The 26,224-nt window shown below is 39.6% G+C and overlaps 1 protein-coding gene across 2 annotated transcripts in view; it reads right to left on the reverse strand.

Moving 5' to 3' along the window:
- The window catches only part of LOC136825440 (RNA-binding protein MEX3B-like), a 130,601-nt gene that overhangs the window by 52,481 nt on the left and 51,896 nt on the right, over positions 1-26,224 (reverse strand). Inside the window, exon 2 of one of the 2 annotated variants that reach the window (XM_067081884.1) lies at positions 12,197-12,246. The exons of the other annotated variant lie outside the window; for it this stretch is intronic. The gene's annotated coding sequence lies outside the window, so the exon portion shown is untranslated. The remainder of the gene's footprint in view (positions 1-12,196; positions 12,247-26,224) is intronic. 2 annotated transcript variants of the gene reach the window in all.

The raw sequence follows: 26,224 nt of genomic DNA on the forward strand, positions 1-26,224 counted from the left end.
AGTCAGCCTCTAAACCCAATTACCTGAAAACTTCTACTTCATTGGCTGTGATGATAATTTTTTTCAATTAATACATAAATAATTGAAAAAGGCGAACACCACTTTGTGAATGTTCCACAATATTTAAAAGCCACTCTGTGAATGTTCCACAGTATAAAAAAGAAGTCCAAAAGAGACTCGTGAAATGACGCGAAAATTGTTTAAAGTCAAGTTGGCTAGCCGTTCTTTCCCTTCTATTCGGGCACTCCAATAGAACTCTTGTTCTTACACCGTCCCGAAGTCATGATCAAGGGCTCAATTAACTATGATTAAATGAAACAAGATCAACGTTACGGAAGTTCCATATCACGAAAGCGGGTTCCAAGGTTCCACGCCTCTAGTTCCTTTTAAACTGTTGCCGTTATAAGTTATCCTCATTAACACCTTATAACCCTGGGATTAAGATCTACGGAAGAAGCTAAGTAATATCGTCACGGCGTTTGATTAAACTGTTTACGAAACATTTCAAGAAGCTTGAGTCAAGATGACGCTCTTCATCCACCTTCAGAAAAATGCTACAATTCCAGCCTAAAGCAACACGATAAGAGCTTTTTAAATATTGTTCTGAAAATATCTTCATAGTTCAAATTCGATAAAAAGACCGTTCAAACGAGAGATCAGTGACTACAGCCGCAGAAGACATGAGAAAATGCAAACATTTACAATAAATATCAAGACCATGCTCCCATTTTGTCGAACTTCGCTGCATGCTCTTCATCATGTTTTTTCGACTCAAGTTTCAGATTAACTCGAAAAGCGATGAAAGTGGTGCAACCTAACTTCAACCGACGCTAACAAAGGTGCAAGCAGGTGAGTGCGGGAGCGCAAGCACACTCATTTTATCCTGATGTTAGCAAAAAGGCCAAGTCACCGTACAAATTAATGAGCACCCAATTATTCTAAGGATACTGAAAACAAGGCTAAGTACGAAGAATAAGCATAATACTACATAATCAACCATATCCAATAGAGAACAACCTTTAAGTAACCGCCTTTCCTTTCGTGTATAAGTGAAATCAATAACTTTCTTATTCCAATTTGGCACTCCCGTCCCATCAAAATGCAATGGGCCTAATAAACTGTGTTACTAGTTTCCAAAGGCAATTAGGGTACCAAGAATTTACACGTGTTACTGAGGGGAAATTTAGTTAATGGGTGTCACATTAAGGTGATGTGGCTTTGTAGTGAGGTAGGGGTTTGATTTTAGTTTCTAATGGTCATTGGGGTAGCAAGAATTTACACGTACAACAGTTGGGAAATTCGGTTAATGGGTGTTAGGGTGTTAAATTAAGGTAATGTAGCTTCGAAGTGAGATAGTGGTTTGATCTGAACTCTGCACCATTCCTTACGATCATTTATTTCTCGTCAAAAGCCCTCATCAAGCTAACTACTAATTACGCTGTTTAAGAGGTACTTGATGTGTTAGTGGCATTACGATATACCACAATGATTCGGTCTACAAGGAAGCTTCTTTTAAAGCTTCAACTACTTATCAGTGACTCAAAAATTGAAAATCTGTGCAAATTAGTAATCATACCTGAACAAGGAAAATGCAACACCTGATGATGTATATAACAAAATTATATAATCGAAATTTATGTTGCAACCTTACACTGCGCGAGTTCATAGCGGCCCTATGCATCACCGTGGGTGCCACAGGAAATGATTGATTGAAATATTCCGCACATATATCGCATAAATAAATTCTTTAGAAATTACTTTAGGAATCATTGCCTCAAGCCAAGATTAGGCCAAACCTTTAATTAGTCCGTACTTCGTAAAAAGTCAAGAACTGGAAAGATTTCCAATTCATTCCGACCGACGCCACCCTCTTGACCCCACAGCCCCGCCCCAACCCCCCCTCCTCTCCCGTTTTTGCAATTTTCTTTCCTATTACATCAATCGGCTACCCCTCTCTGCCCTGACAGTTATTACATCCGAACAAAACAACGTGCGCTAAAACAGGGATATGCGATGGCTGGGGGTCACGCACGCTCACACGCACACACGACAATGCTCACGCTACGGCTGCAGCCCAGGAACCTCTCTTTGTGGAGTAAACACACACGACAAACTCTGTGTGTGTGTGTGTGTGTGTGTGTGTGTGTGTGTGTCTGTGTGTGTGTGTGTGTGTGTGTGTGTTATGTTTTTCTCAGTCCCCCCAGTTTCATTAGTATTTGAAGACATGATTTCCTACACTATTCCTTAATGCAATCATATTGTGTGTGTGTGAATAAATTTTCTCAGTCCTCCAACTTCATTAGTATTTAAATGACAAGATTTCCCACACTATCAAAATGTTACAATTATTCCTTAATGCAATAAGTCCCCATGAATAAATGTTTCTCGCTGTCTTCGATTTTCGGAAGAATTTAAATGAAATGATTCGTCACAGTATCAAAACGTTACAATTGTTCCTTAATGAGAAGAGTCCAGTCGGTAAACATCAGACTTGAAAGGTTGAAAAATGCACTAAAAGTTCAATGAGGGAAAACTATGTCATTGGTGGAAAGAACATACGTTCTAGCGGGCTACAATTTTAATGGACACCTTCACCATGAAACTCCAACCATTTTCTTTACGTAGACATCTGATGATTTTATTTTTATGAAATGTTTGTAATAAAGAATAAAGTTTTTTTCTGCCGAGACCTCCCAGAAAATTGTATAAAAGTGAAACCCTAAAAAGGATTCATGACGACTGTGAGATACCGATTCAACCAATACCACCTTAGATCATCAGAGGCTAAATCATTTTCACGCCAAGAATCACACTCAAAACTACTTGGAAAATTAAATTTCTATTGCCTTTGTGGTTTTGCAGATACTAATTTGCATACAAATCACGTAAAAATTGCGCAAAGTAAAGAAGATACTTAATGAATAAAGTATATAAGACAAAACTCTGTAAAGATTACTGGTTAACAAAAAAATCCCTCCATAGAAATCTTTTAAGCGCAAAGGTTTACCATAGAAAAAATTATCCTTCTTAGCTTAACCCCTATTTTTTAATGAACATTTTCGAGGTGTTGCTAATAAAGAAAACTGCTATTCATACCACTGTGAACTAAAAAAAAAAAAAAATCTCATATCTTTGTATGCATACGCTCACTGGTTCAAAGTCAAACGCTTTATTTTGTATGTTAATCCATTTCCTCCACGCCCTTGCACGACTCGTCTGCAGTCTAATGGCTAAGTAACCATAATTGCAGGAGGTTGTAGAAAGCGCTTTCCAGACCTTGGAGCCTCTACACGAAGGACCACCATCGCCAACAAGAAGACAAGGGAAGGGATAAACTTACTTCTGATTCGTGCATTAAAAGACGAAACTTTTGGTATGTGTGTGTGTGTGTGTGTGTGTAAGTGTTTACAGTATATATACTGTATATATATATATATATATATATATATATATATATATATATATATATATATATATATATATATATATATATATATATATATATATATATAAAATGTATCTTAACCTTATTACATTTAAAGGAATGTCACCAGAATTGCGCAGCAAGCATCCTAAACACCCTTTTTCCCTGACCCAGCTTACACTGGTGTCCTTTAAAGGCTCTGACCACAAGAGTGGACCACTGAAGCCTACGTCATCACCTCCTGCTAATAACAGTGATTACATAACCAATAATACCACCCAATAATATTACAATCAAATTCCTTAGACATAAGTGGACAAGAAAGAAACCCTTCAAAACTAACTCCTGACACCAGGTGTCCTCCCAAGGATATTAAAGCGGCACACGGGAGTAATCAAATAGGACAGAGAGAAGAGAGAGAGAGAGAGAGAGAGAGAGAGAGAGAGAGAGAGAGAGAGAGAGAGAGGGAATTTTGTCATGCATCCATGTGCAAACTTCCCGGCGCCCATGGCTATGAAAAAAGAAGACTAAACACGGGCAGAGAGAGAGAGAGAGAGAGAGAGAGAGAGAGAGAGAGTTTTCAGAACATAAGACGAATTCAGTACCGGGAAACGAGACTCCTTTGGAGAGAGAGAGAGAGAGAGAGAGAGAGAGAGAGAGAGAGAGAGAGAGAGAGAGAGAATGTTGACTCAGCTTGTGTGCCCTTTTTCTAAGACGCATTCCCCTTTAATTACGACTTAGGTCCTGGATGCTACTGAACTACCGGACTCATTTCATTCCACAAAAAAAAATAAATATGGAAGGTCTCGAGAATTAAGCCTTTCACTTCAACCGCTACGAACTTAATAGTAAGGCCTATATATAGTTTAGAGAAAGGAAAAGAGGATATATTCGATTACATGCACCTTACACAATGTCTCCCCAATCTTTAAGGACGCCTGACTGGTCAACCCAGATAGCATAAACATTAAAATCTTCTTTCGTGGGTTTATTAACTTGAAACATTATACTGGCATCACAACAGAAAAGGTCATCTGTGACGAAGGGTCAATCTCGATTTCAACAGAGAAAGTAATTCAAAACTACTCTGGAAGCTCCAATATCACGACTGGTTTCTTTACGGCTTACTAGCCTACAAAAATCAATACAGTGGGATTTTGGTATTGCATAAATTACAAATTATACGTACAACTGTATACGGTTGGCAGATTCTGAAAGTTTACTTATAGGTCTGACATTTATAAGTAGTTCAGTCAGTGCCTGAACAACTTCTCATGCATTGTTTGGCGATGTACTTCTCTTCTCAAATGCCTTGCCAAATTTTATGCATGTATGTATAAGTGTGGACTACATCAAACCGTTTATCCTAAGAAAGGATGCATCTCACACACTGCGGCACTCACCACTTTTCATTTAGCATGCACTCTCGCGTCATCTGGATAATAAGAACCTTCCCTCCTAATACTACCATTTATATCTATCGGAGGCTTTCTCGGCCTCTCCTCCTTCCTCCCAACAGTTCTGACTTACACAATTTTCGCCAACCTATAGTCCCCCATCCCTTCCACATGACCAAACCATCTGTCCTAATACTACCATTCTTATACAATCTATCCGAGGCTTTCTCGGCCTCTCCTCCTTCCTCCTAACAGTTCTGACTTACACAATTTTCGCCAACCTATAATACGCCATCCTTTCCATTTGACCAAATCATCTGATAACAGTGATGCATCCTTTCCCCACTTCTACCTATCTGCCACTTTTCACCAAAGACAACACTGTCTGTTCTTTCCATGCAACTGGGTGTAAAATGGCTAACTGCATACATTGCACATATACGACGACAGGTATAAACAATTTCATTCAAGCGACTCAAAACATAATTAACAAATCCACCACACACTGTAGTGAAATATTGTCACAAAATGCGTTGCGACTCTATCCAAGAGCTTGAAAACAAACCTCCACAAGCTGTTTCCAACTTTTATCTTAAACTTCAACTTTATTTTTTAAATCTTAAAGAGGTACTAATTACCACATCAATAATAGCATCCTAGGAAAAACCCAGCCAACGCTAAAAATGAACTTGGCAATTTGTGCAACTACTATATATATATATATATATATAAATATATATATAATATATATATATTTCTTTTTCTTTTAACGTGCTTTTATTCCCATTTTTGTATGGGGTAAGCAAAGGACTTTTGATTTGGCTGATATATATATATATAATATATATTCTACTATATATATATATATAATATATATATAAAAAATAAATAATATATATAGGGATTATATAAACAGGATTATTAGTCAAGATATTGATGGCCCCCGTCCAGTTGGCGAAGTTCCCAAAGGAAACAAATGGGGAAAAAAACACACACACACACATACACACACAAACTCTCTCACAAGACCATGACGCAAAACAATCAGAATTATCGCCGTCCTTAAGCCTTTTCCCCACAACGAGAAAACAACCAGCCAGCCAGCAGCCCTGCGGCGCCCTAGGGATTACATTAACATAATCGGATGTGTTCACAGACTCAAAGCTGAAACATCAGCAATATGTCTGCAGCAGTAGCAGTAAAAAAAAAATAGTAACAGTAGCAGTAGCACAAGTAGCAGAGAGGGCGACGCCAGCATCAGCAATAGCCCGGAGGATCCCGGGCAACAGTAACTGGAAGGAACTCGGCAAAAACAGCAACAGAATAATAGTATAACCAACAGAATAATAGTAGCTTTAGTAATAATAACAGCACCAAAAGCAGTACTAGTAACAGCAGTGACAGCAGCAGCAGCAGCAGGGGCAGCATTCATGGCGTCGTAGACTAACGACAGCGACGACAAGGGGGTTGGGGTGAGCGGAAGCCTTGCGTGCTAATATAGCCGTCGGGGACGAACGCTCTGCAATACAATCAATAGTTGCATGTAGACCTAAACCATCTTATTTCGGAATTAAGCGCCCCCTCCAGAATTAAAGGGACACCGTAATTGTTCGCAGAAATATATAAAAAATATTCTGCTTACGTGCACGTATACACTAAATCTCAGCTGTCCAAAAAAAAAAAAAAAAATAAAAAAACTGAATAATGCACTTCAAAATAATAAGAAAATCAAAGGTCGTGACAAAATCATGAAAAATTAACAAATTGCAATATTCTAAAAATATTTTACTTTTAAAATTTAACCCATACTTATGAGTACCAGATTCGGAAAAATACACAGCTCAAAGATTTCATAGATTTCCCTCTGGTGCGTTAAAACCAATTATGATCAAGTGCTGCAATGTGGGAATACAGTGTTCATTTCCTTACAATTCAGAATGTGTTCCTAAAATCATGCCACCAACCGGTTACGTTAAGAATGAAAAACGTACAATATTCACTTTACAGGTAAAAATGTCAAATTTAGTCCTTGCTTTCACAACTCTTGTCCATCAAAACTTTTACATTCAAAACTTACGATTTCATCGTAAAATGTCACTCAAAACTTCATACTATACAATTTGAAAACTTTTCTGGCATATTCTCTAAAAATAAGAGAGAGAGAGAGAGAGAGAGAGAGAGAGAGAGAGAGAGAGAGAGAGAGAGAGAGAGAGAGAGAGAGAGAGAGAGAGAGAGAGATTGCTGATACTCCAATCTCAAGGAAAACAAGTCTTTACAAACTTTGATATACATATATATATATATATATATATAATATAATATATATAATATATATATATATATATATATATATATATATATATATATATATATATATATATATATATATATATATATATATATATATATATATATATATATATATATATATATATATAGATATAGAGAGAGAGAGAGAGAGAGAGAGAGAGAGAGAGAGAGAGAGAGAGAGAGAGAGAGAGCCTTAGCAGCAGTTGTAGTGGCGTTAGGATGCTGGTTTTATTATTAGTCCCTGTGCAGGCCAAACTCCCCTTCCCCTAGGGGGAATGCATTTCTTTTTAGAATAAAAAGTGCGTCTTAAAAGTTTTATATTGCTTATTTCACAGAACTTGACAGTATAATTCTCCCCAGCATTGATCTGTAACCAAAAATTTGAATGTATTGTATATTAATTACCCACAACAACCAAGTTTCATAGTTTTCTATTCCAAGTAATTTACAGAGGTACCTCTTTTTGGTTCGCATCTCGCCAAAAAAGCCCAAAAGTTTTCCCTCTTTGCAGTAAGTACTTATAACATTCCAGCAACAAAATTTGGCTGTTCTCTTGCCAACGTATCTCCAACAAAGTACTCTTAGTTCCTCTCTCTCTCTCTCTCTCTCTCTCTCTCTCTCTCTCTCTCTCTCTCTCTCTCTCATCGAGCTGGCGGCTGGAGGGGCTGCCTGCTGCCTCTGCCTGTGCGAGTGTTGGTGTTGGTGGTGACGTCGGCATCGTCTGCAGTACAATCGATAGTAGGGTGTAGACGAGAGTTGCCAACGAATGGTGGAGGAGGAGGAGGAGGAGGAGGAGGAGTAAAGAGAAAAAGAAAAGGCCAGTGGCGTGCAAGTGATGCATGGCCATATACACACATGGTTTAGCAGTAGTAACATTAGTAGTAAGTGGTAACCAGTACTGTTTACAAACCTTGAAGGATCACGAGTCCACTCGTGGTGGGGTAAGTTGCGGCCTAAATGAAATCCTTCATCTCGACAATAAGATTAATTCTTAAGTATCCACATGTAAAAATAGTAAAAATAGTTTCCGTTATTTTGCTGAATTAAGAAAACTATCAGAACATCTCTGCAACGTTACTACAATCATTCGTATGGCAAAACCTTTCTTGCCACATAATATCCAGAATACGAATAATCTCCACTTCGTTCCAGAGAAATAAAATCTGGATGTAACTGGATCGAAACATTTCAGTACGAGAGAGAGAGAGAGAGAGAGAGAGAGAGAGAGAGAGAGAGAGAGAGAGAGAGAGAGAGAGAGAGAGGTCATTCTGGGCTGTCTTATCTGGTATGTGGAGGTGGTGGCGGGCCACTTTAACTTGACCCAAGGACACTTTTGTAACTGTGGTCATCGATCGTCTATTGTTTAATTGTTTTTCGGTTTCCTTCACAACCGTCCCACTATAGGGATTTCCGCGGCTTCATTAAAAAGAAATCACGATATCATGAAGCAAAGCATTCCGAATAAAAATTACACCCAGACATAACTATACTGAAAGACTTTGACAGGCAACTGTCCGATACACCCACACGAAAGGCTGAAATAAACTGACAAATTTCAAGAGTTAGATCTAAAAATGATTCTGAATTAAAGACAATCCTCGAAAATGTGGAAAACATCACTAACCAAGGAATTGATGTCTTTATTCATCACGGATGTTTTTAGATCTTTATCTAAAGCTTCGAACATAGCAACACCCTTTAATACCGAATGACCTGACAGTCTAATAGCCTATACGTCACCCAGGATCTTAAAATCTGCTTCTGAGGGTGAAAGTAGATTTTAAAATCCCACTCACTTCTGAGAAGAAAAAAAAATCGACATGCAGATCACAAATGATCTCAATGCCACAAGGAAGACATTCCTGATAAGTCACACCTATCGACATGGTTAAAATGTGGTACACTTGAGCAATTAACAAGAATATCTTTCTCAAAAGTGTCACGATACAGAGCTCAACAATGCAGACCAACAAATGCAGGACACCAGCGATAATGGGGGTCGTCTCGGCATGTGGTGTGGACCTTGACAGCACACACTGTCCCACTCTGCAGTGGGAAGGAAATGCGCTAAACCTTGAGAGAGAGAGAGAGAGAGAGAGAGAGAGAGAGAGAGAGAGAGAGAGAGAGAGAGAGAGAGAGAGAGAGAGAGAGAGAGAAATTCTGAGGCCATTTCTAGATTAAAATGGAGTTACATACAAGATTTCATATGTTGGACACGTAACTTTTAGATGTCAATAGAATGACATTAACAATTATTTAGCAAAAAAAGATTTACACAAAAAGATTTATCTGAAACTGACAGATATGGAATTTAAAGGTAAACAACATTCACTCAACACAATATAAGCACAAGAAATGGCTGAAATTATATGAATTTAATAAAGATTACAAGATCTACATAAATGCAGGGATCAAAATCGTGCCCTCACCTTACCAGACTCAAGAATGCACATATACAGTAAAGTCTAAACTTAATGAAACTACCATTGGAGGAAAAGGAGACCATTAAAATGTTAAAAATCGCGACTAACTTAAACATTAAAAAAAATGAAATAAAAAAAATCCAGCAACCTACGATCCTTATCGATCGCTTTCCCCAATGGCGCCACCTTTTCGTTCCACCAGTGACAACGTTCTCTTCCCCACAGGGCCTGTTTGAGCTTCGGGGATGTCGGGAGGTCATCGGGTGTTACCAAGCACAAATTTCGAATGCTTTTCGCGTGCTATGGGGTTCCAGTGATGTTAATCCAATGTTAGTCTCTTAAGTAAATCTTCACTGATCTAATTGATCGAAATGATGACAGGTGTCTGAGTTCTGGAGAGAGAGAGAGAGAGAGAGAGAGAGAGAGAGAGAGAGAGAGAGAGAGAGAGAGAGAGAGAGAGAGAGAGAGTCTAGTCTAGTCTACTGACAATCTGATGTAACATCACGTTTCATAAAAGAGGACAAGGGGAGGGGAAGGGAAGATGCGGAGGAAGGAAGGAGATAGGAGGAGGAGGGGAGGAGGAGGAGGAGGGGCCTAGGATGAATGTTAGCTAAGAGAAGCTCAGTCAGTCAGTCATTCAGCCATCCGAGGGAGTCGGGCGCCCGTCATTCAAGCCCGCGGAGAACGAGGGAGGCAAAAGAGGAAGGCAGCATTCCCAGAGTCCTACTAATAGTGCCCCTCGCCCGCCCGACCAACCAACCAGCAAGCCATGCAGACAAGCAGGGAGGGAGGAGGGGAGGGGGAGGAGGAGGAGGAGAAGGGAGGGGAACAGATGAGGGGAAGGGTGGCGTAGAGAGGGGAAGGGGGGAGCAGCAAAGTAAGCAGCAAGCAGACAAGGCTGAAGAGAGCGCTGTGTGGGTCAGGTACGAAGAGAGTGGGGGGAGGAGCAGGAGAACGAACGAGGTGTTTGGAGGAGGAGGTGATACGTTCCCAGACAGGATAGATGTACCACTCCAAGAAGAGGGGACGAGGAAGGGAAGGGAGGGGAAGGGGCAGGGGAGTGTAAACAGTAAAACCTTTCAATGACCAGCATAAGCGACAGATTACCCTTTGTCCTTCACTTCTCATCCCCAATCAGACCACCTTTAACCTGGCTTAATCCTACTCCTCCGCCTCAAATCCACTCCTCGACTTGACCCTTGGCAACTTACGAATCCCGCCGTTTCCCCTCATAATGAATGAACAGGGAAAGCGAGGGGGGTTTAAAAAAAATCTACGCAGCGTACCTGGGTATAACAGGTACAAATCATACTGCTCTTCCCGAAACACGTGCCACGTCAAGCTTGCTCACCCCGCCCCCCAAAAAGGGCTCGTGTCATGTACCCAAACGACGGAGAACGCATTCGATTTTCTCTCGTACAAACCTCAAGGGGGGGGGGGGTTGTGCACTTCTAGGAAAAAGGGTACCAAAAAATTTCTCTAACGTAGGCTTGGGAATGCATTTTGCTTAGCGTCCCAGAGACAATCACGAGATTCCTATAAAAAAAAAAAAAAAAAAAAAAAAAAATCCCTGACTGGCGTTACTTTATACTCAGAGGTTCAGCAATTCTGCAAAACAATCACACGACAAACCCTGACGTGTTTCAACCGTTCGCAAAGGTCATTATCGGATCGGCCACGGTCATGAAAGGTCAGCGTGGCAGACATAAATAACTCAAGGTCAACACACAGACGCCATGAAATTCAAAGACAATATATACAGGTGAACCGCCCGGCAACTTAAAAAACCCTGACGCAGGCACCACGCCAGCTTCTTTAATCATATATTGGCTCGACAGCCGCGGAACACGTTTCAAGGATAAACTATTCAGCATGAATAAGCGAGCAAGGGCTATTGCCCACATCCAGTTGATTTCGTCTAGATATCTTCGTCATTATGACCATGGGATTTCAATCGAGGTTTAAAAATCATAAGTAAATGACATGATTTCTCTAATGGCTAAGCACAGATATTTACTGGACTATAATTGCAATAAAAAAAGCCACATTTTTCCCCTCTAAAAACAAAGACACTCAGATGTCATTTTAACGATTCTTACTCTAGTGTGTAATCTAAGTGAGACAGAAGGAGAGAGATTCACAATAAATTACGGATGGGACAGCAGTCCTTATCTTGTGCTCCCAGCCCCGAGATCCTGGGAACAGTGAAACTCTGGGATAAGTGCAAATAGATGAGGAAAACCAGCGGGGCTAGCTGGCAAAGGTCTGACGAAAATGAATATTACTCCTTCGCTGCTGCTTGTTCTCTATTATTGTTACTGGCGTTAGTAAAAAAAAAAAAAAAAAAAAATATATATATATATATATATATATATATATATATATATATATATATATATATATATATATATATATATATATATATATATATATATATACATACACACACACACACTTTCGTACAGGACTAAAAAAATGTAATTATTTAAGATAAGTTTCACGAAACAATGCTAATGTTGCATGGAGAGCTATGAAAAAACAAAACCCGAAAACCGAGGTAATTGCGCATCCACTTTCAGCAGATTAATATATCTAATAAAATAGCTGGCTTCCGAATAAACATTATTCCTGCCCTCACTCACCCTTAGCGAACCCATGGCCTACTATATTCCAGCTGTCATTCAAATCTCACCTGAAATGAAAAAAACAAAACGGTTACAAAACAGCAGTTATCTCTTTAAAAAAAAATGCTAACAATATTAAATACAAAAGATGGGGCATGACTTACCAAGCGCATGGCATATTATCACAAACGAAATTTCAAAATATGTCATTTTTTATCTGTAACACGTCAAAATGCTTACTGAAGATCAATACAATGAATACGTTCTGACCTTCAAATAACCAACGTCAACAAAATAATTCTTTTTGACATGTCAAGTTTTCTGATAACTGATACCAAAGATTTCTTCATTAGACTCTATCTAATAAAACCGTTCACTATTTAGCATATATGGAAAAATACACTACAGTATTTAGCATATATATATATATGGAAAAACACACAAGTACATTGTCTTACAAATTATTAAACCATGTCCGTTATTAAAGAAACTAAACTCAACACAAAAAAAAACTCTGACGGAAAAATAACTTGAGATTAAGCCACAACAACTGACAAGTGTTAAGTATGCTATAATAAATTATGGGACGCGTTAGTTCTCTAGAAACGCCAAACAATATAGGGCCAGAAACACAAAGTATCACACTATCAAAAATCACCGGCCGGATACATAACAGATATGAAAAAAAATCTATTTACACAAATACCTAAGAGATATGGAGGATTAGGGGATTTGAAGATGGGATGAACAAGAATCTTAAAAAACTTAAGAACAAATTCCCTGACGAAAAACTACTATAATGATAAAGAATCATGAATCCATACCGTTAGCTGAAAAATGTGTATATGTATGTGTATATATATATATATATATATATATATATATATATATATATATATACACGTGTGTGTGTGTTTAAATGCACATGCACATTAATTTCATTATTTTCTATTCGAACAGCTAACCTTTATGAGGTCAAATTTAGCGTTGGGTGATGTACGTTTCACCATTAAAACCAGCAGCAGGCTGAACAGAATTGCCTGCAACCATACAAGCATAGTACAATGGCGATAGAAACCGAACGGCAATCTGTCAATGTCAGCGTGATTGTTGTGCTGCAACCTCCCACGCAACCATGCACTTGCAACAAAAAAATAAACAAAAAACAAACAAAATCACAAGTTTCCCTGACAAAACGAAGGTCACTTAGTATACGAAGTACGTTAAGCTCGGAGGCATATTGGTCAAAATATAATATGCATTGAATACTGTTTGTCAGAGAGAGAGAGAGAGAGAGAGAGAGAGAGAGAGAGAGAGAGAGAGAGAGAGAGAGAGAGAGACTAGCCAAAAAGAGGACGGTTGTGAGTTTGAAGAGGGAGAGAAAGAGAAAGGGGAAGAATTAAAGGGGAAGTGGCAATAAGCCTCACACGCTTGTCCCCTCGGCACTGCTACCGGTACAGACAAACTCACTCACGCACACACACACGTCTAGCTATACCACACGTTAGTCATGCCACACCCGAATAACATATTACACTAACCAACCCAATCTCTCTCTCTCTCTCTCCTTCCTTTGGAATTCGAATTATATTTCTTGATATACATATCCTCTGATAGCATTTCTCTTGCGACACACACACACGAGAGAGAGAGAGAGAGAGAGAGAGAGAGAGAGAGAGAGAGAGAGAGAGAGAGCTAGCTTGATAGTCGGCTTCACTACCCCATGGGGGAGGAGGCAGGGGATTACCTCTTCGAGGCCCTTCCCAATAATGCTGGATCTGACTTCGGGAATGAAAAGGTGTAAGATATTGTCAGAATTATGTCCTGCATTATGGTCGTCGAAATGACAAGCGGCATCGCATGATCTTCCTTTCCCGGCACCCCACAGGAATGAAAGCACTGTTAACTTCGGCCTATAGAGAACATCAGCATCTGCTACTAGGAGACATTTCCTCCCAGCAAGGGGTCCACAACTATCCCAAAACAAATGCCACTTCCTATGGCCGCACTGTCCAAGTTGTATTACAACCGCGATGGCACTCCTCAGTTAAATGGTAGACACACACACACACACACAGAGAGAGAGAGAGAGAGAGAGAGAGAGAGAGAGAGAGAGAGAGAGAGAGAGAGAGAGAGAGAGACTCACTGGTCCTTTTGGAGACAAAATTTCTCCCCAAAAAGGAATTTAGTTCTCTTCTAGAGGCTCAAAAATTTCGGGAAGTGTTCTGCACACGCCATGAGATACATTCTACCAAAGGGAAAATACTGCAATGCCAACCTGTACATAACATTACATAACTCTCCAACCGACCCCAGACATTTAAGTCAGACAAGAAAACACCTACGTCTTGGCGTAGCTCTGCAAGATGTAAGGTAGACACAGCCATGAGCTTTCATTTGACGAGTTTAGTCTTCTGGGAATGTCAACAGGATAAGAATCGAGGTATATTTCCCATTGGTTAGAAGGCTTATGCAAAGAAATCATATACCAGGTAACTTGCTCCCTATTAACGATAATGTATGATACGGCTGCCAACTGCTGAGAGAGAGAGAGAGAGAGAGAGAGAGAGAGAGAGAGAGAGAGAGAGAGAGAGAGAGAGAGAGAGAGAGAGGGGGCTAAACCACACCAGTTCCAAAGTACGGGGGGATTACAGCACTTCAGTTACACGAGCATTTCATTAAAAAAAAAAATTTAGTATCAAAACTAATAGCTGGTTCCCGCACCACCAAAACACTGTTAGACAACACAAAAACTTCAATAAATCTTCCTCGGTTCCATACAGAGCGCGCAACGTATAAGATTCAAATATCAACACTTAATAATTTAAAGTGAAAACACAACCAACGACTGCTAAGGAACTTTACACGAATATTACAAAAGCGGTACGTGGACAATTTGAAACTGCCTTCCACTCCCCTCGACAATGCTAAATGATTAACGGGTATCTTACAACAAAAATTGCTTGACAACAGATGATTAAAAGTCACAATAACACGGTAAAGTCAATATTAGCTTGAAAGGATATTTCCATTGCTTTGGCCATGTAAACTTCACTCTCGTGCAAAATCTACTGTACTGTTATAAACGCAGGAGGTAAGAGAGACGAGATGAATTTTGTAATTCTATCTGAGAAGAATTCGGCAATTTTATGATACAAGTATTGTTTACAATTACTATTTACTTGAACCCGTAAAACAACGGATATTAAATCATCCAATCACTCGTAAAAAGAACACTGGGAGAACTCTTGGAATTGGAATGTAGAATTTAGTCCAAACGCCAAGCGCTGGTGCCTTGGAGGTCATTCAGCGCTGAAATGGAAATCGCCAGTAGAGAGGTTCAAAAGTTGTAACAAGAGGAAAACTTTGCAGTTGCTCTATGAAACAACTGTTAGAGAGGGTGGAAAGTCAGACGGAAGAGAATATGCACGGAGCTACAGTAAAAGGAATTAAAGAGGTCGCAGTTAGGGACCGCAGGGACGCTGCGAAGACCCAAAGGTACTGCCAACAGTGCACCACGTGAAGTGCACTGACAACACTAACCCCCCAAACGGGATTGGGAGAACTGTGTTCTGAAGAGCCAGCGGAAACCGTATCACAATAACGACATCGTCGGCAAAAAAAAAAAAAAAAAAAAAAACACTCAAATCCTTACATATATAAAAAAAGGCAGGAGATGCACACCATCCAGGAATTTGGCACTGTACACAAATTAAATCCCCCAAGTACTTAACATTGCAGAGGATTAGACGCTCCTTGGCACGCAGCCACCGGCAGTAAAGAAAACAGCCTGTAAATATTTAACCAGGCACTACTTAATTTCATGCTGAATGGGGTAAACCCTTCGCCTGTGGTAAAATAAAAATATTTGAAATTAAATTACTCATCACTTTATATAATTTGAAATTGACAAAATATATCAGAAACAGTTCATTGTGTGAATGAGGAAAGATCTTCGCCTGTGGCAAAAAAATAAATTTTAAAATCAAAATATGCATCACTGTATATAATTTGAAATTGAAAAACATTATAAGTATATTAGAAATATAACATTGCCGTAATGGGGAAAAGCCTTCGCCTGTGGTAAAAAAATAATTTTAAAATCAAAATATTCATCACTTTATATAATTTGAAATTGAAAAAATATGAGTATATCAGAAATAGAACACAGCAGATAAGAAGGCATTTCCTTTCCCAGTATTTCTCCCCATTTCATACGTAAGCATTAGGCTACTTGAGCGTCATCTGGCGATTGCCATATCTACACGACCGGATAGAAACTTAGATATCACACTTTACAGTAAATAGCCAACACAAACACACACACAAACGCATGCCCCTTCAAGGATAAACAATAAAAAAAACTGAAAAGAAGAGAGGAGGAGGTGGTGGTGGAGGAGGAGGAGGAGGAGGAAGAAGGTATTGGAATTATGTCAAGGTTATCTTACTAACACATCGCCTTGTCCTACTTCTCAGTGACTCGAACCAGCCTTCCCCCCGTCCCCTCACCCTTCCAAAACTATATTTTTAGAGCCCTCCCCCGCCCCCTCTCCCCAACTCGACTCTGTATCGAATCCCTGTCAACGGTAAAACCAAACATTTAGCTCTATCCTTCACCCCAAAAACACAACAATGATCCGAAAAGTAATCGGTAGCATCCTTCACACCAAGGTCCTTCTTGCTTCACACGAGAGGTTGGCACGATGAGAATGACCATCCTCCACGGCTATCATCATGACTACTGCGACTTACTCATCACTTACTATTAGTGCTTTTGAGAGAGAGAGAGAGAGAGAGAGAGAGAGAGAGAGAGAGAGAGAGAGAGACTTCAGACAATAAACATGGCGATAATAGCTTGGCAGGTCAGCATTCACAAACGTAAACTAGCACTGTTGATGAACTGATTTGCGTCGCCATGACCAAGGTCACTAACTACTTAATTTCAAAATAAAGGCTAAAAATATCTTCAGTGATGATACCAAGGTCAGTAATTCCCTAATTTCAAAATAATAGGCTAAAATAATAATAAAAAAAAATATCTTCAGTGATGATAAACTTCTCCGCAAAACGACATCCCTTTCCTTCTGAACTGAAAAGAAATGGGGGGAGGGGGTGACAAACACTGAACAAATTTAAGCAAACCATGCACCACATGAAATGTCCTAAAGCCATGCAGGCTGCTACCATTCAATATGACGCCAGTCAACCATTTAACCTTGTCAAAAGGTCATTTGGCTTTTTTTTTTTATTACATACAGGTGACCGACGTTATGAATGCAAGACACAAGTCTGATCAGAACACTTGCAATCCTCATCTGCTTTCGTTTTCTAATTTTTTTTTCGTGTATACATTTTTCATCATCATCATCAGAAGAAGAAGAATAAGAAGAAGTAGAAGAAGAAGAAGGAGAGAGAGAAAGAGTCAAGTCTACGGTCCTCCACGACATAAAAGGTACAAATGAAAACTTTCTGCCCAGGCGGAATGAGGAATAAAAATAAAAGAAAGTAACAATGAGAGCGTGATGGCGTTTGTACGTGGACTCGTGGCAATCTTTCCAGACACCCCGTGGCCCTCTTAGGGTATTGATCTCGTCACTTATTGCCACCAACGCCCACAACCACTATATTTCACCAAAACACACATCTTTATTTTTACTGGACTTCATGTGTTAATGATCCGCGAATTAATTTTTGCTTCCCATGTTTTTTTTTATTTATAAATGTGCAGCTAGATTTATATATATATATATATATATATATATATATATATATATATATATATATATATATATATAACTACTGGGAATCAAATACACTGAAATTTCATTCACAAATAAGATAAACATAAGTCTAGTGCGATCCCTATTGCCCTACTGTACATACAAATAGTCATGTGGCAATATAACTGTCAACTTGAAAATAAGACTTTTAAGAACTTTTAACAGGCTTAATCTGGAAGGATCGAGTTAGGGAGATGCAGACTTCTTGGAGACGTCCTTCGCACAACCCCCTAGAAGGATAGTACGTGACAGGGTCAGCTGGGCTCCTACGGGCACAAGAGTTGGATGACACAAATGAGGACTATGAAAAAGGAAGCTGGCGGTGAGTTGAGATTTGTGGGAGAAAAGGTAGATATTTCAAGAGAGCCTCCATAATAAATACGATATATATATATATATATATATATATATATATATATATATATATATATATATATATATATATATATATATATATGTGTATGTGTGTGTGTGTGTGTGTGTGTGTGTGTGTGTGTGTGTCTGTGTACATACATAAATCAGGATACATATTAATATTATAACTGACAATTGGAGAGGGTGGTAAAGCTTTGAGCTAGTAGCTCAGACGACTCAAGTCAAATCCTGTTTGAGAACAGAGTTCAATTCTCTCATGTAATTGTCACTTACACACGCACGCACGCACGCACGCACACACACGCACGCACGCACACGCACGCACACACACACATATATATATATATATATAGATATATATATATATATATATATATATATATATATATATATATATATATATATATATATATATATTATATATATCATGAGATACCGGAAACGGTCCGCTTCAGCTAATATCCCCAATGACACGTGACACTGAACGTCAGTGGCCACCGTTAATCTGAAGTTGCTATATAAAGCTAAGAGACCCGGGCCTTCAATAAGTTTTCTTGCTTTGCGCTCCCACATACATACATACACACTGTACACACTTTCCTAAAATATTCAATAAGGAAGTCAAAAGTTGAAAATTACTTAAGATAATACATGAAAGAAATCTTTGTTCTCTGCTAAAACATTCAAGAAGAAAGTGAAAAGTTGAAAATTATTTCTTAAGATAATACATGAAAAAATCTTTGTTCTCTGCTATTCTAAATTTTGCAGTCATATCAAAACTAAAAATAACGAATACTCAAGACACTGAGCGCAATTATATACTGCAGCGCTGTGACCTCAGTACAATATGAAGAGAGAGAGAGAGAGAGAGAGAGAGAGAGAGAGAGAGAGAGAGAGAGAGAGAGAGAGAGAGAGAGAGAGAGAGATCAAAACAACACTCTTGGTTTCAATACCAAATAGACTTGTACGTAGAGTGCAAACCTCAAATCGCTACCTTCTCCATCGGTGCACCAATGTAAAAGATGAAAAAGAGAGAGAGAGAGAAAATCCAGTAACTTGAGAAGTCTCTAACCACTGAACAAAGAAACATGACTCAGTAAAAGTAGTCCCAACCGACTCCTCCGAAGTTCCATTTGCATGTCATTTCAACTAAGCAATGACACTGATCCCAGTTACTAAGCTTAGGGAGGCACTGGCGGTTGTGGGAGGAAGTAGTGTTGGGTGACGGTGGTTACCGAGAGGGGGAGGATAAAGGACAGGAGGAGGAGGAGGAGTAAAGAGAGAGAGAGAGAGAGAAGACGTGGAGGAGGGAATGAGAGTTGAGGATATGACGGCAGGAATCAATAAAGTATTAACGGCGTGTGGGGGAACGCCTGGGACGGTGAACGGAACCGGGGAGGGAGGGGGGGAGAAGCAGCCCAGCATCACCACTCGACCCCACCCAATCTACACACACCCCAACTCTCTCTCTCTCTCTCTCTCTCTCTCTCTCTCTCTCTCTCTCTCTCTCAAGTGCCTCTCCTTTTACGGGATTAAAGATCTCATAACTGGTTAACATATTCTAGGGCAGATCTTCACATTAGCATTACGTAAATAAAAATAAGAGACGGTTAAAAAGCCTCCTCCTCTCTCTCTCTCTCTCTCTCTCTCTCTCTCTCCAAGGCGCAATATCCCATATTCCCTGATTGAACAGCTCTACTTCAAACACCTTCCGTATGCCCAAGGCACCTCTCATAATCTGAAACGTTTCACGCTTTTTCTCTCCTGTCAAAGTCGTGCCACTGTCGCGAGCGCTCGTCCCCCCTACCCCCACCATCCCATCCCATCCTCCACTCTGCCTCTCCTGATGCCGATTCCCAGGCGAACACGTGATTGAGATACCATATGCCCTACCACCGCTTCCTCCCTCCCCTACCACCACCACCACCTCTCTCTCTCTCTCTCTCTCTCTCCCCCTTCATACATACCTTGGGGTTTATTGCAATCGTCATCAGCATCCACATTTCACTGCTCCTGCGTTTATCATGATATTTCCGTTACCAGTTCCGCCTTCGCCACGGCACGTGCAGGAGAACGAGTGCATGGACATACAAATCAAGCTAAACAATACACACACCACAATGCAACGAAAACACAGACAATGGCAGTACGCGAAATGCGCTTTTCCCGGTGCAACGCAAGTCAACTTCACTGACGCCATGCACCTGAAGCAAACCTAGATATTGCCTCAAACGATGGCATTACCGGCGACATTTCCCCCCTAGTCGCAGCAAAACGACGACTCAAAACCTGTTGAGTCAAGAGCGACAAAAGTAAACGAAATAGGAGGCCAATCGCACGATCGTATCGCGGCTCAACTATTTCGAAGAGCCAGAGGTCAATGCTCTCTTAAGTCAGTTTCCTGAATTGTCCTCTGCCAATTGGCCACTACAACCAGGTTAGGCAGCGGCCCTCTCTCTTTCTCTCTCTCTCTCCCACCACTACCGCCGACCCCCAAAAACAAACTGCCTTACTTCAAATTGTCTCCTGTCATTAAATTGACAAGCGCGTCCATTAACCTTCCAAGGCGAATGTTCTCTCATGAATGGGTCCGAAGTTGAATGTTCAAATGATGTCAAGTTTATTTTCCGTCTGATGTTTTGTTCCACGTTGTCCAATCTAAATTTGTGTTGTCTTTCAACAACTAAAATACATAAATGAAATATCAAATGCATGTTTGCAAATAAAGGATCAGAGGATGTTTCAGTGTTAAATCAACAAACTTCATTTAACATCTCTCAAATAAAAACCTCCTTAGTTAAGCTACAAAATAAGCATTCTGATAAAAGCTGCAAATCAAACAATACGCCCACCGTAGTTAGTGACAGTCGGCACAATCTATTGATAATAAAGAAATATCAAATCCATCTAGGCTGCCATTCATTTTCAATACTGCTGAGCCTTTAATTCGCAGTTCAATTATTGGCTTTCCTGAAGAGCTGCTATTCACGGGTTTTAATAACGATCGCAAACCAATTACGAGTCGACTAAAATTTTCATCTCCAGTAATACACTTGATATTTCAACCATGCGCGCCGCTAACAATATATATATGTGTGTGTATATATATATATATATATATATATATATATATATATATATAGATAGATGGATAGATAGATAGAAAAACGTAATCATATATTTGTGTTCATCTGAATAAGTTACGTAGATCAGTGGCAAAACTATCATAATTACTCACGCGTTCCAGTCAGCAATCAGCCAATATGGTGAAAATGGGCTGATCGGTATTCAAGATACGGAATGTCGAATCTGTATATCAAGCGAAAGGTAAAAGTTAGAATCCAGGGCGGGGCTCATGCACTTAAATATATACAAATCTCTTCCTGTCTGTTACTCCCAAGGTAAAGTTAATTGGACAATAAAGGGTATTTGTGGCTTAACATTTACAAATATAACAAAGATGCGTGCTCTATCATTCGGATATACGGTCACTTTGAAAATGAGACAAGTGCGTGCAAGGTCTTTCGGCTTCAAGGCATTTTCAAGAAAGCTACATGCAATGAAAAAAAAAAAGGCTTGCAAAGATGACTCGCTTTTATAAACAAAACTAAAATTATGTACTGTGTCTAAAATTAACTTAGGGAACTGGATAAACCGAGACGTAGCAAAGGGTATTAACAACGATTAATGAGACTGTTTAGTTTCTCTCTTAAATCTCCGCCGAACATCTGGTGCGGAATGGGGTCAACAGTGTATAGACCTGGTCTTAAATGTTATATTTTGCTGGCTGTATTTCTGCATCATGGTATTTATTTTACTTATGTAGGGCCAGTCATTCACAGTGACTTTTCACTCGGGTGCATAGAGACCATTGTTCTTCAGGCCAGTCCTGAATATTCATGCATATTTATCTGGTTTATAATTCCTTAATTGTCAGGCCAAAATAAAATAAACCAGTCTTATATGTGGGTGGTGAAGTTTTTATAAAACAAGTCATAACGGCAAGAAGAGAAACACTGCAGAGACATCAGTTGTTTTACACAAGCTTACGCCAGCACGGGCTCTTGCTCTCGGGCAGCCCATAATACAAGTGGCATTTAATTGTGGCCTTTTAACAGCTATATGATGGGGGACGAGAAAAATTGAGGGGAAGTCACGAGCATGTGCACACGCACACTGGCCAATTTTTTCACCCTCGCCCCTTCGGCGCACCTGCGAAAAGGATATGGAGACCGCTGTGGGTGGAGAGAGAGAGAGAGAGAGAGAGAGAGAGAGAGAGAGAGAGAGAGAGAGAGAGAGAGAGAGAGAGAGAGAGATCCAGCGTAGGGGGAATGGGATTGCCATCAGTTGACATAATGCATCATAATGTGATGTCTGTGTGGCCCTCCATAAAAAGGTGACCAGCGGGGAAGTACAGCAGAATAATGGAGGGTGAGGAAGATGTAGAGAGAATGGGGAGAGAGTTATACTATACATATTGAATTACAAAGGCCTGCAAGTGAACTGGTGAATCACTTGTATACTTGAAAAGCAACCACCGACCTCAAACAAAGGTAATAATCCTGACCAACTGAAAAGCGACCTCGAGGACACCAGACCTAAAAGGGCAGAAGCACCAATGAACACTGTCCTTGATCAACATATTACTAGTTCAGGGTAAGAATTATATCCCATTTCTTTGACTATATTTGACCGATTTTTTTTATTATTATTTTAAACAGGTCAGGGTAAGAATCCTATGCCATTTCCTTAAGGATATTTGACCGGTTTTGAGTTCATTGTATACTTTCTGGAGTGCTGGATCCATCGAATGGAATCTTAAAAGTACACAGAAAGCTTTTACTAAACGGAATCGCAACTGCATATAAAATGAAAACACGTCCATGTTACCTAGAAATGCAATTTTACCACGCAATCTTTCATCCGCCCATCCAAGTCTAAGGCCATATTCTACGAAGTGTTAAAAAAAAATACCAAGAACTCGGATATATGCTTAAAAAAAAGTATGAAAAAATACAAGAACTGTATAGAACGCTCACGCTGTATTCCAATTTAACCTCTGTACCCAGAGAGAAAGGAATTACCTAGAACACTATTAACAACAACGTCCCCCCCCCTCCACCAAAGTTACGAGAAACACCCCATTTTCCCAAAAAGGGTAAGACAAGCCCCAAATAGTCTTGCATATATCAACCACCAAGGTCCTTTAGGCTACCTCTCTTTAGGCCTATTGGAAAGCCAGGACTGGAATAATATATGAGATGCTTCAAAATTTGGTAAACATATGCACGGTAGGGGGAGAGAGAGAGAGAGAGAGAGAGAGAGAGAGAGAGAGAGAGAGAGAGAGAGAGAGAGAGAGAGAGAGAGAGAGAGAGATTAAAACAAGCTCGAACAAAGGACATGAGACGAGGGATCCGGCTTTTAACAACAAAACAAGAGCGCCAACGGTAATGATAAACAAGCACCAGGGAACCCGCTATCATCATCTTCAAAATAAACTAGCCTTTTTTTTTTTTCTTTTTTGGTTTCTTCAGCGAGGATTCCACATCAGGATGTGAATAGGTAAACGGCGAAACACAAACCGCATGAAGTGAGAGAAATGGAATAACGGGGAAACAAGGGAGAGCTAAAAATCAACCTCAAAACAAGGCGATAGAATGAAAGACAAATGTTTAGAAAGAAGCAAAACGGCAAAAAGTAAAAAAAAAAAAAAAAAATCTTTGGACACGAAAACGGGAAAAAAGGCGAGGCCGAAAGAGAGAACGGAATGGAACAGTGCTTAGTGTAGACAGAACAGTAAAATATCGATCGAGTGACAAAGTGAGGAAAGGGGACGGGTGAGGGGAAATGGGAGAGAACGAGGGGAAGTGCAACGCAAACCCTCCCTCCTGGTGACAAGACGACGAGGGGAGACATCGCTAAGAGAAAACCAAAACAACAGAGACGGGAAGTAAAAAGGAAAACAACAGAACAATGCCGCGGGTACTGCAGACCTCATGTCGAAAGTATTAAAAAAGGCAATATTATATAAATACATACGTACACACAAAATAATATACTGTAGATTATATACATACATACAGTACATACACACATTTATATACATATACACATACATATATATATTATATATAAATAAAATTACTGCTTTATTCACAATGGTAGAAAGACAGCTATACTACAGATAACACAGGTACAATATGAGGCAGTACACCAAATGAGCCAAACACCCGAGATAAAAATAGGCGAGAATGTGAGAATACTTTTAAAAAAATGAGAAAGGTGCAACCACTCCCAGGGAAGGAGGAAACAAAAAAAAAACCAGTGGATGGGTAGAAGCAGCAGCTTTATCACCGAGGGAGAGAGAAAGGGTGGCCTGCCGCAAAAAAAAAAAAAAAAAAAAAATAAAAAGAAGGAAGAAAGGGAAAAGACGATAGGAGCGGGCGGGAGGGGCAACCAGCGATCGATAAACTGAATCGGAAGCAAAAGGAGACAAGAGTAATAGAGCATACTACAAGGGAGGGAGGGAGTGGGGCGAGGGAGTTGGGGAATGAGGGTTACCTCATGGAATGATTAGAGCGACGGAGGGGGTGGGTTGTACTCGGGAGGGGGAAGGGGAAGGGGAGAGGCGTGTCTTACGAAAATGATACTTTTCCAAGAGTGAGGGGAGGCACCTTACACGTTTCCGCCGATTCTATCATGGAGGTCTGGGGCTATGTTCATCTAGAACTCCTCTCCTGCCTAGACCTCACCAACTGAGAGCAAACAGAATCTATAATAATAATAATAATAATAATAATAATAATAATTCTACAAACACTGCTACGGAAACATTTGACAGAATTTCTAAATGAAACTTTGTATTCGATACGAATTTTGACAAACACGAAACCTCAACCGCTGAGACCTCTAGCAACGTGAACAACAGTCAATTCTTCTCTAAAACTGTTACAGAAACATTTCATGGAATTCCTATTAAAAAAAAAAAGTCGATACACATTGACACACTTCATAATTCACTGCTGCTTAGCCATTCTATAACGCTGAAGGCCAAATCATGCATTTAAGAAGCGAGCAAGATTCTGAACACGTCAAATCCGATGCCATAAATATCCACTACCCTTCCAACAGCATGATTTCCTAGGGCCTTGGAGGCTCTCTCCCAATCTCTTGTGAAGGATCAATGCTTTCAATCTCCAGTAGTAACCTCATTTAACTCTGCCAACCTAGGTATAAATGGGCCTTTTTATACCTAAAAAATAAACTAATTTAAAAATTCAATCATTAAATGTGGTTAAACTTTAAAGAGAACATCACGACACTTGGCATTACCAACTGAGAAGTCCAATTACCGAAATCAAATTACCAAACAAAAATTAAAAAGTGCTATATACATATAAAAATAAGTTCGACACAATTCCAGACGGGAATGTAAATTGTTCGTCAACTGTAGATAAACTGAAGAAAACATCAATTTTGATGAGTCCGATTACCGAACTCTAACTCAAACAAATATATAAAAAAAGAGGCAAAATACCATGACTGGCAAAACCCTTTAATTCACTACTACCGGTTCCATTATGAACATGCTAAAGATAGCACCAAATATTCGCTTTTGAAACAACCATTCAATTACGTTCACTTGTCAAAATACACGTAGGAGACTTCCCGTCACGGCGTGATATCTATCACCAGTGCTGTTACAGCTACAGCTTACATACAAGTCTTTATCGGAGTAATACAATACATATACAAACCAATAAATTACCAAAGTAAATTTCCTATAATGTTCGCCTGGAACAGCTTTATCAAGGAAACCCGACTCGTATTCATCCGTCAAACTAAATACAAAGTAGGCCCGGAACGCCAACAGCAGCAGCTGGTTTAAAAA

This window comes from Macrobrachium rosenbergii, chromosome 37 (assembly GCF_040412425.1).
Source record: "Macrobrachium rosenbergii isolate ZJJX-2024 chromosome 37, ASM4041242v1, whole genome shotgun sequence".
Taxonomy (NCBI): Eukaryota; Metazoa; Arthropoda; class Malacostraca; order Decapoda; family Palaemonidae; genus Macrobrachium; species Macrobrachium rosenbergii.